General features: G+C 26.1%; 2 protein-coding genes across 4 annotated transcripts in view; one reads left to right on the top strand and one right to left on the bottom strand.

Annotated features, from left to right (window-relative positions):
- Nucleotides 1–12,823, bottom strand: part of LOC107453589 (alpha/beta hydrolase domain-containing protein 17C) — a 54,103-nt gene extending 41,280 nt beyond the window's left edge. The window contains exon 1 of the transcript XR_001585355.5: nucleotides 12,521–12,823. The gene's annotated coding sequence lies outside the window, so the exon portion shown is untranslated. The remainder of the gene's footprint in view (nucleotides 1–12,520) is intronic.
- The window catches only part of LOC107453590 (uncharacterized), an 87,372-nt gene that overhangs the window by 41,062 nt on the left and 22,712 nt on the right, over nucleotides 1–23,598 (top strand). The window contains exon 1 of one of the 3 annotated variants that reach the window (XM_016070467.4): nucleotides 16,729–16,834. The exons of the other annotated variants lie outside the window; for them this stretch is intronic. The gene's annotated coding sequence lies outside the window, so the exon portion shown is untranslated. Of the gene's footprint in view, nucleotides 1–16,728; nucleotides 16,835–23,598 lie in introns of those variants that run through there. 3 annotated transcript variants of the gene reach the window in all.

Here is a 23,598-nt window from a genome sequence, read left to right as displayed (position 1 = left end):
TTACTTTAATAATAATGGAGAAAATTGTATTCTTCATATTTTTAAAACATTAAAATTGTATTATCTTACCCATTATTTCAAAGTCTTCAATTAAGATCTAGAAAACAGTAAAATTTCTAACTACAATTCTTTAAATTATTTTCATAACTTGTCACTATTGGAATATAGTCAAAATTTTGCATGGACATCAAGACATTCATATATTATATATCTTTAAACTTTCGTTTGAATTCTGTTTGGACAAGTAAGATATTCAGAATACATGTATATTGTCCCATTAATTGAAATTTTGCGTCGTTTATGTAAGTCCATCCAGAAAAAAAGAAGAAGAAAAACATTTTTCTAATGATCGCAACAATTCTATCCCGATTTTTCTCTTTTGTAACTGATCGTCACTTATATTCTTTTTTTAATATTTTGTTTAATAATATCTTAAAATTATATTCTTTCTTTTTATTACGTTTAATAATAGTAGAAAAACTTGAGAATAATAAGCAAGAAAGATTTTTATTTAGTTTTAAAATACATGATTTTACTTGCAAAATATAAGTTTAAACGTAATCGGTCGTATAGTTTCATAGTTATCAAATCTTAAAAACCCAGTTGTATATTAAAAAGTTTTGTTTCTTGGAAACAATTGGACTTATGTCATATAAATATTGTGTTTTGTCATTTGAAATTACGCACCTCAAAAAGTTTAATGCTGAGCATATCTTGCAGATTGAGGCTCCTTCATTCCTATTTTGGGGATCTAAATCAGTCGGAAATCTAAATCAGTCGGAAATCTAAATCAGTCGGAAAAAAGTATGTTTATTCTGAGAAAGTACTTTTTGGTGTCTGATTTCTTAACTTAAAATATTATCTACGCTTATAAATTAGTGTATTTAAGGTTAGGCTAGAAAACTATTGAGATTGAGTACATGAAAATTCGATCCAAATTTATTCGGAGTATTAATTTTTTATTTTGCGCACTGCACAATTGTCTAATTTTTTAATAGCGAAAAGGTTAAGAAATAAAACAAACATTCTGTGTATATTTCTGTAAATGCATAAACTTTCCCTTTCACGTATATCATTTTCATATCTGTAAGCTATTTTCCACTAAAAATCAACCAAAACCTTTTCTGTTTTTGATAACTTAAACTTTTATCATACTCAATTTGGTAACTCAATGAATTGTTTCTTCACGTAATACACATAATCCGCGAATCGTACATCAACAGAAATATGTGAAGTCAACACTTGAAGCAGCTTCATTCTGGAAGGCTTATTTAAAATCAGGTTCGATCTTATCTCGCAATAGCTCCTTGTCTAGTTCAAGGCGTTTTCATTGCTATTTAATAATACGCCCACGTGTTGATAACTTTCTTCTTATACTAAGGACTACATTTGGGGTACTCTGACTGATTTTATTGATAAGCTCATCTCACGAAGTGTCTCAGAAAAAGTCAAAAGAACTATGATTTATGACAATTTGACACTAAACGAGTGGAAAACAGAGGTTAAGGCTAAATTGTTTCGCACTTTTAGCTAGCTCATGTCTCTCACATAGCTTTTATTTATCACTCTATTGTATATTTTGGGAGAGAAATGTAGTTTGTTTTTTGGTTTAGCCTAAAATATCCTCGTCAGCAGTAAACATCGATTACAGTAGGAGCATTAATTCTACGGAAAAAGACGTGAGACGTAAAATTTACTAAGACATTTTTGAGAAATAAAATAGTTTCTCATGAGACTAAAACTGAAACATTTTTTATCTGCGTTAAGACAATGCTTTTAATGCAATGAAAGAAAAGGATGTTTTTTTTTTTTAAATTTTATCAGTAAGATAATGTTTGAGCTGCAATAAAAATGATATTCTCCCTTCATTTTATCAATAAGTTGTTTTGAACTTCAATTAGACGGAATAAAAGGAGGATATTTATTGTTTTATCATTGAAATTACACGGCACTGCTAATAAAGGATATTTATTATTTATCAATAAGATAATTTAGAATGATGTATTTAGCTGCAGTGAAAGGAAATAAAGGGGATACTTTTTATTTAATAATGTGCAGTATTACTTATCCGCTATCAACTTCATTTCAAACAATCAATTTCACATCATTTCTGTTAAGAATTCTTTTTCTTATCTTAGTATCCTTTCAATTGCGCACCATTTTATTAATAATTTCACTAAATGCAGCCTACTACCATAAGAAAAATATAAATGCAAAACTTAAAATGACTTTTGGATAAATGAATCTATTTAAATTTCGATAAATTTATTGAAATGTCACTTTAAGTTGTGCCAGGTCACTAGTGTGTGGTTTAAATCGCACACACTGTTAAAAAATTAGAATCAAATGAAGTTTAAAGTACCCGGAACTTTAGGTGCATTATCTGCAAATTAATTTTTATCGTAAAATATTACACCATGCTTTTTACTGTAATATTTATTTAATTGGAGTGACTCAGTGTTTTTATGGTAATCATTACGGTAAAAAATACGGTAAATCAGTTCTCTTTTGTTCTGTAACATGTTCCGGTAAAAATGGATTTTACGATAAAAAATACCGGTACTTTTTACAGTAATTTGATTCATAATTATTTTTTTACCCCGCACGTGTGACAATTTGAATATCAAAAGTGGTAAATAACAGAAGAGATTAGCTAATTTTAACATTATGCAATATTATATAGTTCACATGAATGTGCTCTTTCAGTACTGAAAAAATGCAACATCTGCAGAATGCAGTACTATTTAAATAAATTTATTCAGTACGAAAAATTGTCCTTCATGTTTGACATAAAGCATAAAGGGCATTATTTTTTTAATACCTAGGTTTCTGCCGTTATAATGTAATCAACGTTTTCCTGTAGATTGCAAGTTAATTAAACATAAACTACTCATTATTATATTAAATCTTTCTATATGCTTAAATAGAATTGTGAAACACATCAAAAGTAAAGCTTAAGATATGACTCATCATCAGTTTATTAACTAAGAGAAAAAAATCATTTTTGCTGCTTTAAACGCTTAATTATATTACATCCAATATTACTTAATGACCTTAACTGCATGAGAATGCAAATAGTATTTTTGCAGATTTCTTACATCGAATTTCTTGCACATCCTTTTGTTTCAGAATGCTCGCTCTCATTAAAAGCTGTAATTATAATTCAGTGTTTAATATCATGCCTTTTCAGGAAGAGGTTTTTCCGTCATTAAATGCCATTATGGTAAAAATAAATAGAATAATATAATCGAAAGAAGTGCAATGAAAAAAGGTAAAATAAAAAGTTCATACTGAAATATACGTCACAGGGAAGCAACATTAAGTTAATTAAATATCTTTGCTCTCATTGGTATTGTAAGTATAATATGGAGTTCTAGCAAAAGGCATATTTAAGCTTCTTAATGCTTATGTTAAAGTGAAAATTTCAATTAACTCATAAAAAAAAATTTCGCAATGTATTATAAAAAATTATATAGAGGAAAAGAAAATATTAAATATCAGAAAAAAAATTTTATAAAAAAGAAAGAGCTGAGCAAACTTTTTTTGGGCATTATGTATCTGTTAAATAAACATATTATTTGGTATGACTTAAATTTTAATAAAAATGTGTAATTAAAGTTTGGTCTTAACTAATTATTAATATTTATTTATAAACACTAATAACGTATAAGATATAACGTAAACTCTAATAACGTAAACTTAAGCTAAGAATAAAATAATATAGAAAGTTAGAATTTTAATCTTATTAAACTGCTCTAAATAATTCTTAAATCTTTCGTTAGTTTAAATTCCTTTTGAAAAAAATTCATTCTTTCTCCGTAATTTTTACATATTTTACCGTAATTTTTACAGTAACATTTAGTTAACTATAGTGATTCAGTGACTTCATGGTAACTATTACTGAAAAAATTACGAAATAGCACATTTTTTTGTTCCGTAATGTGTTCCAGTAAAAATGGATTTTAAGGTAAAAAGTAGCAGCACCCTGAGTTCTGACACTTTTTAAAGTAATTTGATCCGGAATTTTTCACGAGGTACAAGTTTTTCATCAAATAGAATATCATTTTTAATCAAATAGACCAATGTATTCATCAAAATTTATGACATGCATAATTCAAAACTTAATAGCAATAATTTTACTGATGTACTATGTTGTATTTTGTTATACAAACTGCAACTATTTTATTATTTAAATTAATGGTAAAATTTAATGTTTAAAATTTATAAGTGCATTGAAGCTTCCTGAAAGAAACCCACATTCATTCATCGAAAAATCAGTATTTAGAAAAAGCCTCACTCAAAGAATTGTTGACATTAAAGTGTCAAAACAATTTAGTCTAAAATATTTCCAAGCTAATTATATCTTCGATTCATGCAAACACATTAAAATTATCTGTTTGCTTTATTATTTATCAAATAATAGGTAATAAAAAGTGTACTACAAGTACGTCTCTATACGCTTTGCATCCTTTTCTGAAACTGAATTTTTTTACTATGCAGGATTAATTTTCTACCCTATTTTTGATAATTTTACAGAACGAATATCCACAAATTTTTCCAAATATATTTTTTGGCGATCAATCAGCTACTCAACTTGTTGATCAGAAGTTAAAGCTTCACAATACGGTTTTCGTACACGTTAAAAGCACGTTAACATAACTTAAAGTAACTTAAAATACCATAACAAATGAAATATTATAGATGTTCAAGTTTCATCTGTTGCAATTCCAGTTTGACCTACGGTTTTGAAATGCATTTTTTAATTATTTAAAAGTTGAAGAAGTAAAAAACATTTAGGATTGAAAGCTGTATGTTGTTCTTTTATAGATCATTGCATGAATTACTATAGGACTATAACAATAAGCTGACAGTATAAAAATCCGGTGCTATTTAAAATCCAGTCTCTTGAAAACTTTGATTATTGCAAACGTTTCATTCAAAAATTCTGTCACTTATTGTTTTCAGAATGAAAAAAAATTACTACAAAACCAAAAAAATTTTGATAAGTGCAGCCATTGATGCAATTAAAAATGTAGAGTACTTGATAATAATTTACGTCAAATGTCTGGTCAGAAAATGATTCCTTTGAGTTTGAAATTCTCTTTGTCGTTCTAAAAAGGGAATGTGGACGCTAATGGTTTATAAACTGGGAAAGAAATATAAACGTTTAAGTAAAAAAATTAAATTTAAATTCTCCTCAAAAGGTAACATAAAATAGGATAACACACCAGTAGCATCAAACTAATGTTACGTAATTAAGAGAGCGAGTTATCCTTACTTCCAATTTTAAACTAAAGGATTTTTTTAGTTTTAAAGGACTCAATTCACAAAATAACCTTTTATAGAATAATCATCTAAATAAAATTTTATTTCATTTTGTCTACTGCAGTTCATATTTTAATAATAATAAAAATTTTAAATATTACAAATTTAATTAATTTTTTCTCAATAACATTTAAAAGCAATTAATTTTTTATCGATAACATTGCGACAAGAGTTTTGAAAGTTATTACGTAATTCATAAGTTATTTCTCTTAATAAAGAGATTGTTAAAACAGTAACATACTTACAATAAGGGAAACAGAAAAATGCAAAGAAAGTAGAAATAAAAAGCTTTATATATGAAAAGCATCGAAAGATTTCATTTCAAAAATTCTTCAGATTGTCTATATCAAAGATTAATTCCTATTTGAGTAAATTAAATTCCTCAAAACATGATAATCAATTAGGGCAATTTATATCACTCATTTTTATTAGTATAAAGAGTAAAGGAATGTTTTTAGTTTGCCATTAAAGACGTCAAATAGTTTCAATATTACAAATAGATTAAAGTTTGAATGATAGCCTTGTAGAAATTTTATTAACGAAATTATATTAAAAAATAACGCAATGGTAAATTTATAGATATATATATTTGAAAACTATATAGGAAACCGTTTTATAAAAACTAATTATCTTGGAGTTTTTATAGAAAATGGTTCAAATCTTTATTTCTTGAATTTAAAAAAAAAATAAGAGGTGAAATTAAATTAATGGTATTTACATTGTTACTTTTTAAACTATATTTAAATTGAAATGGATGGAATTTTTAACAAAAATTACATAATACTCCAATTTTAGTCAATATTTTAGTTCACGCTTATTGTGTATTTGCATGAGTAGTTGTATATTCTAGCATAAATTAAATATCTCCCAAAAAACATTAGTATAAACTATTTTGTGAGAAAAATAGAAAAAAAAATAAAAGAAAAGCAAATTTTACAAGTTACAGGTCATGAGATGATTCAGAGTATCCTACCAATAGCTGGATGAATCAAATACTATTTTCGGCTCACATTGATTACAGTGCTGACATTAAATATTCCTAGAGATGCATAATTTATGGATGGTAATCCATTTGCCTTTCAAAAACTATTAGTCGTTTTCTTCTGCAGGCAACGCAAGTGTGACTTAGTTCCACCAAATAACCTGTATGAGTATGATCAAATTCTTAATCAAAACATTTTTTTTGTCATCTGGGTAGGATATTAGACTACAAGGATAATAAACTACAAGGATACAATCGTTGAACTTTCATTGATTAAATGCTTACAGTAAAATTATCAAAACAATTTTCAAATATTCTTCCTATTGAATTTTATTATAATATGCTGATACTTTTTTCCTGATCTTAGATACTTGTATTAACAGTATCTACAAAAAAACCTTTGTTTAAGAAGCTATAAGTAAGTAAGAACACAATTAAATACATTTTTTGATATTTTCTGATATAATTACTAAAACGAAAGTTAGTCTGAAATCACTATCTTTATTTTTACTTGTAAATGGTTAAAACATATTTAAACTCTGAATTGTTTAGAAAGGAAAAATATTTAAAGTTTTAATAAACGTTATTAAATACGTTATTAATAGTTTGCATTATTTAAAAATACATTATTCAATAGTATGAATAAAACTTCTCTATAATAAAATTCTTAATGATTTTATTTTCAAAGAAAAATAAATTTTACAAGATATAGGCTTGTTATAAAGATGGATCCTTCTATTATTCATCTGACAGAGTTAAGTAAACTTTTTGTGTGTATTTGTTTTCCTTAAAAAACATTAAATTTCATTTATTGCATCATTTAAGCATAGAAATTTAGAACTCTTTTTCAGTTTTAATTTATTTTTGAATCTCAAATTTGAAAAAAAAATGTGTTTCTTTTTGCCTAACCATTTCTCCCAGCTATGACAAATAACTGTTTCTGACACTATAGGATTACAAGAACAAATTGCGTTTGTAAGTGTAATGGAAATGGATTTCAACAACTTAGAGTTTGGTTTAAATCTGGAAAATATTGTCACATTGATGTATGGTATGATTTAAAGGTGGAGAATAAATTATTTTTCTGCTTAACTGTATAAGTTGCGGGCAAGAAAATTTCCTCGTGAATTGGCTCTACAGAATTGAAAAGGCTTTTTTTTTTATTTATTAATTTAATATTTTTATTGAAAACTGCGCTTGATAAGTCAATAGTAAACCAAGCAAACTAATTGTAGATTAATTAACTAAGATGAATTTAACTTTGATTTTTAAATGAAAATATTTTTTTCATACCATCTGGATGCATATAAAGGATGATACAAATTTTAGAACAAAATCTGTTCTACAAAACAGTAATATAATATAAGACACAAGTATCAGATAAATTTATAATTTTAAGTGCTAGTGCTGTTGCATCAATATATCATGAGTTCTAAATTATACTAATATGGATTGAAACAGTTCTTTAAACTAATATTATCAGAAATAAAATATGAAAAATAAATTTGAATAATTCATATTATATAATTAATCTATACTTAATAATCTATACTTAATTAAATGCATCTCATAATTCTTTATTACCTTAATCAAAACGAAGTCGAAGTTAAGTAACGAAACTGTTACCGAATTATAATTAACAATAAAATACCATTTTATGGCATTTGTTTAAATTTGGTAAATGTGGTATAGTTAGGTAGTTTATCATGAAACCTCAGAGCAAGGTTTAAAAGTCACTTATTCGCTTAAATTTACAGTTCAGTTTTGCATTTTTTACTAAATGTGCGTTGATAATATCGATAATTTCAAAAATCTGAATTTAAACAGATAACTTAACCACATAAATGGCTTAATTACCGCATATTTTGTTGTTATTAACCATAGCTATGGCTTTTTTACCTAAAATGTTATTACCATATAGTATAGTAATTTTACTAGAACTGTTTTCTCCGTTTGCTAAAAGAAAAAATAATAAATAGTTAAAATTGATTATATTTAAGTCTGTAAACAGTAAAACATATGTTTACAGAACAATTTTGGACCTAATATTCCCCCCACCCTGAAAAAAATGTTTTTCAAATGTGTCTTAGTAACCGAATAACATACCGGAATGTGATGAAATCGCTCATAAAACATTTTTTATTTACAGTATGAAGTAAGTGATTTAACTTCGTATACCTCTGGTTTTTTAAGACGTTCAACAATGAAGTAAATGTCGTTAGGGTCAAAACAGTACCCTAATTCAATCAATAGCTAAGCTTCAACTCTTTTACTAGCGACCCTTTAGGTTTAAAAACCTCACTTGAGATTCAGCATGATTGTTCTTTCACCCTTAAGGCAAACTGCAAAATGTTTCAGATCGGGGCACAATGGTTTCTTAAAACAACAATTGAATTCTATGTAAGTAAGTTGAAGAGCTATTTTATAAGAAACACGGGAAAACTTGGGACTTTATAAGAAACACCGGGAAACTTAGTTTAACCTATTTTTTTTAAATTAATTAAGCGAAAAATATCTAAGAACTTTAAGTTTATAGGCTATGCTATTATTAATTTTTAATCAAAGAAATATATTTTAAACCACTTGTTAAAATTTAAATTTTTGAATGAACCTAAAAAAATTCTTCCTCCTTCTCCTTTATTTGGTTATGTATGTGTGTGGGGGAGATCTTTTATTTTAAAGCATTATTTTTTTGAAATTTAAAATTGTTAAATTGCCTTAAATTATGACAAAATAATAATTAAAACTTTTTATTATGATATGATTTTTTAAATAAATGTTTGTAGAAGCAATTTATTTTTAAAATATAAGCTAAACTCATATTGCAAACAAAATTTTAACTATCTTTTGTGTTCTTTCTATATTACATTTCTTCAATAATGACAATAGTAATAATCAAAACATAAATGAGAATTCAATATTTGCATCGAAATTTTATTAGTGAATATCTACGATTCTATTCTTTCAAATAAATTATTGTTCTTGATCTATATATATTTTTAGCAAATTTTCTTATTTTAAATTTACTTAAGAAACTATTATGATAGAAACGAAAAATGTCTAACAATGTACATTTTATCATTTATAATAAATATTATACTTAAAAGAAGAAACCCCAAATGGGAATGCAAATGTTGATATGGTGTAAATTTCTTACATGTTATATTGCGTTTTAAAAATAATATTTTGATTGCTTAATACGGTTTCATTTTATCTTTTCAGGAAAATAGATTTCACGATGATTTTTTTTAAAGTTATAATATTGAGGGGAATATTCTACTGAAACACCATATATTCCAAATAATAATAAATTGAAGCAAATATTTCTATTCCTTATTAAATAGGTAATTTTTAGTTAAAGGAGTATTTTTAGCCTTTGGTATTATTTAGAAAACCAAACCAAAATAATTAATTTCCTTTTAATAATACCTGGTAAAAATGATTATTTAAATACAATATTAAATTTAATGGAGAAAAATTGTTTGATTAATAATAATTAATAATAAACAAGTTCGAACGTTACTTCTGCATAACTCTGTTAGATATTCTAATAGCTGAAATAACTAAGAGGAGTATATTATTTAATTTGAATCAAAATTACAAATGCATATATATTATATATATATATATATATATATATATATATATATATATATATATATATATATATATATATATATATATATATATATATATATATATATATATATATATATATATATATATATATATATATAGTTCTAGTGAAAAAAATACAAAGTGTTATGTTCAATTATACTTATGCAGGTAATGATAATATTAGCTTTGCGATAATAACTCAAAGTTGTGGAATTCATTATCGTATTTCTAACAAACTTGTGAATCCTTAGTAATTGTTTTTTTGAAAACAACAATTATTGTCTTGTTTCCATGGCATATTTCAAATTAATTTTTTTAAATTTAATTATTTGTAATTGACTAAACAATTTAATTTTTTAAATAGGTATTAATTTTAAGGAGTTTAATAATTATTTAAATTCCTTAGAATGTACGCTAGAACACATTTCAAATGTGTTTAACTTAGTGACGAGCGAAGTGAGAGTGGTTTCTTAAGCAAATCATATTAAATAGCATAGCAAACTTCGGAGGTTGAAGAGCTTTAGTGAACAGGAAGTGGAGCCCTCTAGTTCGTCATGAAAAGTTAAAGTTAAAATGGCAATAATTATTGAAAAAATTTCAGATTTAATTTTTTTATAAATATTGTTAAATTTAAATATTTTCTAAATGTTTTAATCAACAAATGCACTAACACCATATGTTATTTTTGTTGTGCAGCAATTAATATATGATGCAATTGTGTCAGTTTTCTATTGTTGCTCACAATTAATTGAAATCATAGTGTTAATTAAATTTCATAGATTTTTCTCACAAAGATTTACCCTCCATGCAATTTTACCGAAAAAGTAATAATTTAAATAAATTTTAATTACAAATACTTTAGAATTTCATTTATTAAGCTTCCAATATTAAAGAAATATTTATTATTTAAGAATCTGCATTAATTTTTAAAAGCGTTTAAATTCAATCAAGCGTTTAAGTGTTTTATAAATCAATTTGGTACTAAACATAAAATATACACCGAATATTTCTAGCATTTAAATATAATATGATAAAAATCTGCTGTTTTTGAAAACATTATTTAAAACTTTCTAAATTGTATAAATCTTAATCAATAACCATAATAAGAACAGATCTTCGCTTCGCCAAAATTGAAGATCCAGAAAATTCTTTCAGCTTAAAAATTTTCAATTTAACAATTTACAATTCAAAATTCAGCTATTCAATTTAATTTCATTTAACAATTTGCTAATTAAGTTAAAAAATTTTTAATTCAAAAGCACTTAAGAAATTGAAAATACACTTTAAAAATTGCTTCAAAAATATTTTAAAAATATCATCTATAAACGAATTTCTGATGTAGCATTTGTTAGAAATTATAATTATGCGAAAATTTAATATTATGTTTCTTAACCAAAGGAAATTTAATCTTTTCAATCAAATTAGGCATAATTTTCTGTGAGTTTGATGTTTACACTGACTTAAAATTTATTATAAATATAGATCTTCTTCATAATTTAAATTCTCTGGCATCTTTGTTTTGATATAATTTCAACCCAAAGAAAACTAGAAATTTTTTTAAAAAAAATGAATTTTGGAATCTAAAGAAAATTATAATATTCGATGCATTTGAAGAATTTTTTTATAAAATGTTATCCCAACATTTTAACACAAACATGTATTTCTTTAACATTATTTCAATCCAGAACTGGAAAATTTTTTTTTTAATTTTAAATATTCTTTAATGCGTTTAATGTTTTTTCGTCAAATATAGTATAATATAATATATATAGTCATATAATCATATATATATAGTCATATAGTCATATGTATATAGTAATATAGTCAAATATAATATGTGAGTTTTATTAGTCTGTGTAATATAGGATTATTTTTTTTTTACTTTCGGTGTTAAAATATAAAAAGATAGAGCTGTGTAAGTTTTTGTATTTCCTTTCATATCTCATCTTGTACAATTTCTTACCAAATAATATCTCAGTTTGATCTCTTTAATCAAATAAAGTATATTTTTATGAGTTTTAAATGTTTATCCCTTCATTAAAAAATTAAATATGAGCATAGCAATTCCACGTAACTTACATACCCTAGAGTGTTAGCATAATTTCCCTTTAGCATAATTTCAATCCAGAAAAAAAATACTAAAAAAGAAATCTTTATAAAACTTATTAGATTCTAAAAAAAATATAAAGTTCAACTAGTTAGAAAACTTGTTTGTTTAGAACACACCTAAAAAGAAATATTTAATGAATTATTTGTACCATTAACTGTGTTGTACAATTTTATGAAAAATATAACTCTACAAAATTTCGTATTTAATCTTCTTACCAAGTAACATCAAAATTAAAATCTCTTCAATCAAAGAAAATATGCTTTACTGAGAGTAAAACATCGGCCCTAACATTTTAAATATAAATATAAACTTAAACATTTATAAATTTTAGCGTATTTCTCTTGAGATAATTCCATACCGGAAAAAAATGACACCGACATAGTAACTATAGGATTAGAGTCATTTATTAACATGAAAACAAGATCATTGAATGCTTATTTCTAGAAATTAAATTTCGCATTTAACACTTATCAATAAACACTTACCCATATGGTCATATCAAAGAGGAAAAAGATAGACAGTCCAGTTTAATCTCTTAAACGACTTTCAGCATATTTTCGTTACAAAATGAGCAAATTAATCCATGAATCAAAGATAATAAGAGTTGATTTTCGTATTAAATCGCCGTATCAAGTCCCAAGAAAATGACAGCCTGAAGTTTTACAAGAGTATTTTTTTTTTCACTTTTTTAACAAAAGAACTAGTCTCTTCTGGTTTGGAGCGGATTTAACACTCTTAAAAGAGACTACCTCTGCGAATGACTAATGCGATCAGAAGATGCGATTATTTTTATTTTTATTTTCTCTGGTCATTGTTCTTTAAAGTTTGAGAAACTTGGAGGAGTGCTCAACCTCGTGTCGCATTTTATAAGTAATTTCTTTTTATCAAATTAATCGTAAGTGATCTTATTTAATAAAAAACGAACCGTTATGTGAGATTTCGCAATATTTTGACCAGAATTATCCAAATAAAATTGGCGACTAGCAAAATCAATAATAATAGCTAGAAGAAACCAAAATGTTGCTTATAATTATTGCATTCATTTCTTGTGAGACAAAATAAGAAAGAAAAAACAAAAATTAAAACAAATAAGTGTTGTAAACTTGCGATTAATTATAGTTCTTGTTATTTTCTTTCATTATTATTATTACACTCGAATCACATACGTGATACACTTAAATTCTTTATTTAAGTGCAACACAAATTCTTTGCTTCCTTAATGCAATGCGTTATTCCAAATAATATGAGCGATTTTCAAAAATTAAAGCCTATAGATAAAATTAAAATTGCATTGAAAAACTTAAAATATTGCTTACAATCATTGTATTCGTTGTAAAAGTAAATAACTGCAATTTTCCAGCCGTTAATTATGAATCATATTAATTACTATTATTATAATTATGCTCATACGAATTAACTTTGAATGCGATAGTTTTTAATACAATGTATCTTTTTCGCAGACGTTTTAATAAAAAAATATCTTTCATTACTTTTCGCTATAATTTCGCTATAATAAGATATTCGCTATAATTTATTATCATGCAATATTCTAACATAATTAAAAATTAGAATCTATACCATAACTACCATAAAAAAATTTAGTAAAAAATAACCAAAAAAGGGATTTCTTTTCCAGTGGCTTCTTACTTGATTTCTTCAATGGTTAAATTGAAAAAATAAGTACTTAAAATTTCTTTTATGTTTCCTATTTATTTATTTTTTCAAATATAAATACTGAAAAAGAATCAAAACATAAAATGAACTCAGTTTTTTTCTAATAAAAGTAGAAAAGAAGGTAAAATAAGATGAATAGTAGTATGCATTTTAATTAGAGCCAGAGAAATGAAGTATTTTTCCTTAAGGGTCCTAAAGTTAATATGTCTATGTCAAATTGATTTGAGAGCTAAAACTAGGATATTTCAAAGAGCTTGAAAATAAATTTACACTGTTTTAATGAATTTTTTTTTAAATATATCAAGTTCAATTAAGCACTAAACTTATTTTCAAATGGGAATTAAAATTAAAATGGTTCTTACGTGCACTAAATTGCTATTTAAAAAATTAACGCATCAATTTAATTGCTATTCAAATTCATAGATTACTTTACGTTATTTCTTAAAACAGTTTCTATTATTTTCTCAAAAATAATTATCTTAAATTAGAATTTAAAAATTATTTTAAATTTAGTAACATAGCAATAGTCAAAATGATAAAGCAACAAATATTTTGAATAGGTTCTAATCAAAGTAATTTAAGTTTATTAGCTAAGAGCATTAAATGCAACATAAAGAAAAAATACTTTCTAATAACAGAATTAAATTTTTTTTCATCAGAAATTCATGTCCTCAGAGATATAGCTGGGAATTTCTTCATGAAGAAAAATGCTCCTTTTTTCCGTTAAAGTGAATTCATTTATTTGTTTTAGAGATTACGAGATTAGTGAAACATATACGATACGAAATACGAGATTAGTAAAACATGCATAACAGTATTGATTACCGAGACCAATTTCATAGGAAGGAGGGTTAAAGATGAAGTAAGAGATTGCAAAGAGATGTGTACGATTTCAATTATTTTACATTTGGCATACTTGACGCATTTTGTGTAAAGCAATGAAATAAAACATCCATGTAAAATATTTCATTTTCATTAGAATTTCAATAACATCTCTTTTTCGTTTGAACTTACCATAATTTACAGTATTTTCAAATTAAAATCTCAAAAATTTTTTCATTTTTCTCAGTAAATTCAATTCCCTCTCTTATATTCAAGTTAATAATTTGTATAGTTTTTCAGTTAATTTCATATGCTAGTTTTTATCCTGTTTGAGATTCAAAATGCTCTTTTATATGCAACTTTTACCAAGAATTATTGATATAGCTCAATTTGATATGTTGGGGGAAATGCATCTGTTCCCTTGGTGTGTTTCCCTAAGAAAACGAAATCCTGTTAATTTAAGAAATAAGCTATACATATTATTTTTATTTAAAATACAAAGCGCGAAAATACATCTGATTAGTTATTTCAGAAGTATTTTTCATTTGTGTTTCAATTAAGCTTGTAGAATAATTTAAAATATTTTTACACTCATCTCAATTTATATACTGAAAAACAATATGAATCTGGAACAAAGTGACGATGAAGGAGATCATTAGTTAAATACATTATATTTCTATTTTTCTATCTTAACTTATGGCTAATAAAAAAAACTGTTGTAAATGAACAGAGAAGTTACAAATGAACAAAAAATGTTAGGCTGTTTAGCTTTGAATAGTTATGAAAAATGAGATAGTTTAAAATGGCCTAATTATTTTGAAAATTTTCCAAACTATTATGCTTATGAACACAATTTGCCCGAACTGATTAACTACAGACTATATGTTTTCTAATATTTTTAAAGTTATAATAGCTATGATAATTTTTATTTTCTAGCTATACTCTTTCTAATAATCATATTATAATTAAAACCGCGCAATGCAATTATTAAGAGACAAAAATATAAATAATAACTTTTGTTATTTATTATAAAATCAAAAAAAAAAACCTTTTAGAAAATCATATAAAAATCTTATTGCAACTACATTAGTGATAAATCGCTTTTCTGAAAAGAACATAGAACATTTAAAATATAATAATTGAAATATTTTTCCATAACCAACATTTTCAGAACATTCCTTAATGTTATACTATTGCCAACCAAAGAAATCTGCATCCTTCTTCCTTGTTAAGAAACCGTCTCATGTGATTTTCTGGCCAATCACAATGCACTGACAATTGTGAAGAACGATTTTAGATCATTGTGATTTTATCTTTTATAAAGAAAAAAAGACATTGTTAAAATATTTTTAATATTTAAAATTAAATTAACTGCACAAACCACTAAAATTCAAAAGCTTAAGAGCTAATCACACAATTTTAGCCTGATATAAAAATATTTACTTAAATAAAAAGTTAAAATAAAAGCAGCTGCTATTTTTTAACTTTTTTCTGCATTTTATGAGTAGTAAACTGTACTCCTACATGAAAGTAACCTTGCTCTATTCAGACAAAGTAATATAATAATTTTAAGAATTCCTTCCTTATTATAAATTTAATTATTAATTTAGAGATTAATTCAATAGTTACTAAATAATATTTTTTTCCTTGATTACAAATTCTTTAACGTAAGTTAATCTAATTATGTACTCACAGAAATCGGAAATACTTTTAACCATAATATCACGCAAATTTGCTGCAACTTTAATAAAATATCAAATATCCATGTTTCCATTCATGTTGAAAAACAATATCGTGTAATCAAGATTAAAATGTAGGATAATAGGGTTAAATTGAGGATCATATCAAAATTGCAGAAAACTTAAACGATATTATGGCTCAAATCATTCAAAAATTTGCTACGGTGTGTATTTATAACTGTGTTTTGAAAGAATAAAAAATATTTTACCAAGATGTTAATGAACATAAATTTTAATGATCAAATAAAATTTAAACTCCAGTTCAGTTTAAAATCAGTTGAATTTAATTAAGATAGAAGTTAAAACGTTTTTCTTGAGTTTTAAATTCATATTTTCAATTGTGTTAAAATCTGAATTACTTGAGAAATAATTTTTTATCGGTTTTTATATTTTTTTTCGGGGCGCAAGAAGAGTTAGGAGAAGTGGGCGCAAGAACGCACCTGTGATTGGTGACCGTCCAAATTTCTGATTGGATGATCAGCCCTAGAGCAGGGGGCGTCCGTACACTTTATAAATCTATTCTATTATAGTTTAGTAAGACGACACAGGTTGCTTCTTTGACAGGTAGGCGACATTCTCTTCCTACTCCCTTAAAGTGTAACTGTTTATTCTAAGTAGAAAAGCATTTTTAAAAATGTTAAAGATAAATTCACGAATGCAATTAATTTTTTTTATTATTATTTCGCTGGATCACAATTTTTATTTCAATAGATTATTTTTCATTCGATAAGTTAATTTGTATTGTTTATAAATTAATCGGATCTGTTACGCATTATTATTCAATTACCCTTAAAATAAAAGGATTATATTAATTTTATTATGTGTTTATCAGACTCGTTGTAAACATTTTCTTACTATTAGCTACCATTTGAAAAATATACTATCTATTAAATCAACTTTCAACTTATACTTTCAATAAAATTAAAATTAAAATTAGTACTGTAATAAACTTATTAGTAAAACATTTTTTCAAAAAACTAATAATGAATAATATTTTCTTATTGTTTGATTAATTGTTTCATAAATTTAAGTTTCTATTTACGTTTCATAGTCAAATGAAATTTTTGCTGCTCTAAAAATGTTCTTTCCGAAATTACCCTGAAGAATTGTGTTAAATTTCACATATGCTTTAATTTGCGTAAAATATAAATAACAAAAATCGAATTAAATGTAACACTTTAAAAAAGCAGCTTTTTTTAATATTTTTAAAAAATATATATAGTTTTATTGTCTTTACAAATTTTTAACTAATGTTATTACATAGACCAATTATTTATTTTTCATCTACAAATTGTTTTGTTTAAACAACATAAAAAAGTGGACAGATATATAATTCTAACTTTATTCTAACTACATAGTAATAACTTAGAGATATATTAGAAATTACACTCATGTTAGAGATTCGATAGTCTTAATATTTTTTATTTGAAAAACTTTTCGTTTATTAGCATTTTAAGTAACAGGGAAAATAATAAAAAAACAATAGTAAATTCTGCTTAGGTAATATCATTCCAATAAATCCAATTATGATTTTAGGTAAGGATTTCTCATTCCAAAACTGAGAGAACTTTTTATTAATATATTTTTGGTCCATTACCACAAAAGTGTTCTAAAAAGTATAAAGTATCACCAAAGGTTTTGAGAAAAATATACTTCATTGTGGTTACGTCTCATCCCATTTTGAAATACCTTTTTGGCAAATAAGGTGCAAAAATTCATTAAGATAATAAAAAGAACATTTTATATTGCCTAAAATTTTTACTATCATTTAATTTGTCTATGTAGGCAATTCCTCTAACAAATGTACTTTCACCAAATTCTGAAAAAGAGATTAAAAATTCTGAAATTATTAAAACAGCGTGTAATATAATACGTTTTAAAGACAAAAATAATTTATCATATCATTGATTATTATTACATTTTGCTATAACTTTCTGCAATCTATATTTTTATCATCATGGGAAACAAAAAACTAAAAACCATCAGTAATGACTTTATAAATATTTCCGAAACTTGTTTTTTCTATTTTATTTTTTTGTGAGTATTTTGTGATATATTAAAAAAAAAGCGCATAAGAATTATCTACAGGAGTGACAAATATTAATTTTTAGAACGCTGTGAATAATTACGATGATGCAGGTTTAAAAGATTATTGAAATAGAATCCCCTAAGTTAATCACCTAAGTCATTTTGAATCTGGTGATGAGATTTTCGTCAATTTAATATAAATCAATCTTCTTGCTTCAAAGTATTGACCTTAAATATGTTAATTATTGATTGCTAACTGTTATTTACGAATAAATTACACACGAAAAAATTGTTTTCTCCATCTAAACATACTTGTTTTAAAAGTTTTGGTTTCCTCCCTTAAAATATGGGGATATAGCTGCGATCTGGAAAATATGGTTGAAATAGTTTGGTCAAGAAACGGTGGAAACTCTTTGCTTCTAATTGTTTATTCACTCTTTTTACCTATTTTGCCATGACGCCATGCCTAGAGCACTTTTTATTTGCCTCTAAAAAGCTTGGAGTTTTATTTTTCCAAGGCTAATTTCGTGTAAAAAATAATATTTAATCATTATTTATTAATTTTTATCATTTAATTTGATACAGGTGTAAACTTTTAAAATTTTAAGGCATACATTGGCGCATTTAGGCAATACTGCAAATCTGCATTGCCTAGATCGGTATAAATTATAAATTAAAACGATACCATGTCAAAAGTATTTAATTTATATTTTATAATTGCAATTTACTAACTATAATATATAACTTTAACATATATTCATAATATACTATAATATATATAATATATAATAACTATAATATATATTTATAATAACTTTTTGTTGCTTGAGATAGTTCTTTGTAAAGCCAAAGAATCTCGAAGTTAAATTGAACTTTTAGCAAAAATGCATCATTAAGAATTTTTCTTTAAAAAATGATATTAATGTGATATTTCCTTTCCTAATTTTTAAAGGAAAATTTATAATTTTCGAACCATTAAATTTTAATAGATTTTGCTAATATAGTGTTTACAAAAGGGAAAACTGCTTTTTCAAAAATTTGAAATAAAACAAAAATTAGTTACACGAGTGAAAAAAAATCACATTTTTAACTCCTTTACCAATTTTCAATAAATAAACCTTATAATCAAAATCTAATCATGAAATAACCGAATTCTGAATAAAAAAACCTTTTTTAGAAGAATTTGAACTTTTGACCTTTGAAAGATAAAGGGGTTAGCCACAATCTAGAAAATATGCTTCCAAACATTTGGCCAAAAAAACTTTGAAAATTTGGTAGCCTTAGTGAAAATTTCATAGTTTTGCTTATCAAGTATAAATGAGTTCGGGGTCCAAGCCCATAAAATTTTGATTCGAGCTCAAGATTCATAGGATTTGATATATATAGGGTTTTAGGATTACTCAGGCTCGGTCGATGCCCGAGCCCTCGTCATACGTCGAATAAAAGGCGAATTTCGTAGTCTTGTCACTTGGCCATTGATGTCTAAACAAGGAAATTAGTCATTAAAACTTCATTGTATTTTATAACCGACTTTGAACAGCAGGCCCAATTTTGGGTTTACGACTTCGAATGTTCAACTCCGTAGCCTTGTAATTTCGAACCCAATCCAGAAGATAAGAAAACTCCTGGATCAAGTATTGGGAGACATTTTCCTTCGTAAAGGACTTTTTTATAGATTTAATCTGTATCTGTGTTACATAGAGAAGTAAACTATGAAAACTTCCCATGGTTAGCCTGACTGCAAGCAAACTTTAACCCATGATCTGCCTAATACTGAGGATATTTTACGTCAGCACTATGGTTGATGTGAGCCCGATGTGGAATTCGTATCGAGCAGTCACTGCTGGGATTCAAAGCAAATGCTCCGTCCCCTGAGCAACCATTTACTCAAAATCATTTTTTTATATCCGCCATTGAACATGCCGAAACAATTTTTGGGTTTACGACTACTAAAGTTCAACTCCGTAGCCTTGTAATTTTGAGCCAATCCAGTAGACAAGGAAACTCCGGGATCAATACCCCCAGAGGTATTGATTTGTTATGGGAACATGGAGGACTTTGCGACTCGACAGATTTAACGTGCCTCAGTCACCATTTACAACACGGGGAGTCTTCAGCCGGTGGGGATAGAACCCACGAACTCTTGGACATCGGCCTAGCTCCCTACCGTCCTGGCTATCCCAGCCAAAGCTTTGTCACCAACCAGTGACACAAAAAGTGAAGAAAAAATTCAGAATTGAATGTGTAAGGGAAATCTCCAAGAGGTATTGACAAAAGCTGCCGACTTAAACTCCAAGATGACAAAAACAAAAATTAAATAAGAAAATCAAAATCTTGGACTAAATAAAAGTCATCCAATAATTAGCGTTAGTCTCACAAAACAAAACGCTAAACAAAAGTAGCAGATCTCTGTAATTTTTAATACCTTACGAATTCTACTCTTTTATTCTTAATAACTGAACCAAACATTTCTTTAAAAGTAGTAAAAAAAATTTATGAAAATTTTATCGTAACTCCGAACCCGCTTGACCACTGAAAATTCTTACGCATCAAAAAATAGGTATTATTGTAATGTAATTCAGAGAAGGTTCGCTTTTGTGTGTAATTTCATAATTAAAAATATGGTCATCTCAAACTAGCATATTTAACGGTAGGTCTTCATATCATTTAGTTTCAGTTGTTTGTATGAAACATTCCGATCATTAAATCACAAGCTATTCTGAATATTTCTTTTTTTGAGCACTGTGCAACTAAGTTTATTCAATTAGAACTAAACCAACAAACTCTCACGAATTCAAGTTGTAGAAAAATATAAATATTGTTAGTTATCTATTCTTTCTCGTGTATGAAAAATAAAAAAAGATTCAAATTGTTTTAATTTATTTTATATGTATTTAATATGCTCTGAGACACATTTTTAAGATGCTTATAACAATTTATATGACACTTTATCATTTATTAAATATAAAAAAATTATTAAATCGTGCATGAAACATAAAAAGTTTTGCTTTATCTAAAATTAAAATACTTATTCTTACATTTGCCATTGCTTTATTTGCCACAAAATTTAAAAACATTTAATAACCTTTTTAATACAAAATGGCACGTTATAAATATTTGTAGAAATTGTGCTATTTTTATTATTTATCATTATTAAAGTATTTTAAAATCCGTATTTAACTATACATGAAAATCTAATGATTGTGTCGCTGTTTTCCATTATTGACGATGCTTTTTTACTGGCCGGAAATCACATGGTAGGATTCAGTTTTCCAACATTAATTTTCATAATGGTTTGGTTGTCATCAGCATAAAATTGATATAAGTCATAAAGGTATTTTTTCGTATAAATATTTTTGCAGCCCTAAAAGATTAAAGATATTTACATGCACTATGATTATTGCGTTTTAAATTTTGCTTGTTCTCGAAGTTAAGAGCTTAAGAGGACTGTTATTATTATTACTATAATAATTAGAATAAAGTAATTCTACGTTACATATTAAGATAAAGTTATTTAAATCAGTGTCCGAACTTATTAACCATATTACAATTATTATTTTTTGGTGCTATTTACATATGTACTATTATGAATTACTGTTAAAGAAGTTCGTATAATGATTTAGAACTTTTAGCTTAATGCACAAAGCAATTGAATGCAAACATAGTTTTTGAAATATATTTGTCCGTTAAAAATATCAAATTACAGTTGCAAACTCATCAATTTCGCTACACCAATATATTTACTATATATAGTAACTATATATATAGATATATAGTAAATATACCTATAGTACTATATACTACAGTACTATATGTTTACTATATATATATATATATATATATATATATATATATATATATATATATATATATATATATATATATATATATATATATATATATATATATATATATATATATATATATATATATATATATATATATATGAACAGGGCTGCAACCCTGTTATCAGTGTTGTATTTAGCTTGAAATAATTGCAGTCTTAAGCCATCAGACGTTCTAAACATGTTTATTTAAATGTAGGCTGGTATTGCTAACAATTCACGTCCCCACTCCTGCAAAGGAAGGGGAGTGGACAAGACTCCGGATAATCCCGGAACAGCTTATCAGGATCACATCAAGATGAAAAGGACACGCAAAACTATACGTTCTTACGTTTTATACCAACACAGATTTGAGGTAAAAAGGCACACTGTCGTACATTCCTTGTAACCTTACGCATTAAGGAAAATCATTTCTGCTTCCTTATATGGAATTGAAAAAGGGAACGATTCTAAAAATTACTCTTCCTTTGAAACATAAATCTATTTATATTTCAATGGTATGTTTTCAGCCTTGAATTCCCAAAATAGAATCTCTCTACGCTTATTCTTTAACAAAGACATTTTATGAAAACGAAAGAGATTTAATTCTTTTATTAATACAAAAGTATTTAATTAATTTTTGTATTACATATATATATATATATATATATATATATATATATATATATATATATATATATATATATATATATATATATATATATATATATATATATATATATATATATATATATATATATATATATATATATATATATATATATATATATATATATATATGTGTGTGTGTGTGTGTGTGTGTGTGTGTGTGTGTGTGTGTGTGTGTGTCTATTATGTCCACTAATAGACACCCGGTGGCTAAGTGGTAGCGCTTCGCGCTCCTATGCCACAGGTCATGGGTTCTATCCTCGGACCGGGCATGGTTGACTCAGCCTTTCATCCCTTCAGTGGGTCGATAAATGAGTACCAAACATGCTTGGGATCTAAACACTGGGGTTGCACTTTCTGCTGACCACCTGGCTGGAACATCTGCTCTTGCACCCTAGATCCCAAGGTCAAGAAAACTGCGATGGGCACAGTAGGCCTTGGCCCTCTATGGGCTGTCGCGCCACTGAGTTTAGAGTTTAATAGAATTTAATAGTATCATAAAAGAAATATTTGGACGTGGGATGTGGTGTCACAAGTGTTCTTTTTAGTACATACATGTTTAGTTGAATAATTTCCTCTGTTTTGTGTCAAGAAACATCAATTATCGCTAAGCAATCATCGGGGTTGGTGAGCGTCAGAGAACAGGGGACTTTGCCCCCTAGTGAAGATCTGAAATTCTGTAATATATTTAAGATGGCAAAGCTGCATTTCTGAAACGTCTATAATCACAACTTCTTGCAGCTATCATTTTGTTATTTAAATATAACGATTTAAAGCTGGAAAAAATTATTATTGAAAAAAAGGCAT

Source organism: Parasteatoda tepidariorum, chromosome 1 (assembly GCF_982258835.1).
Source record: "Parasteatoda tepidariorum strain Cologne lab strain chromosome 1, Ptep-v5.0, whole genome shotgun sequence".
NCBI lineage: Eukaryota > Metazoa > Arthropoda > Arachnida > Araneae > Theridiidae > Parasteatoda > Parasteatoda tepidariorum.
Note: the sequence above shows the minus strand (reverse complement) of the source record. Positions and strands in the feature narration are given on the sequence as shown.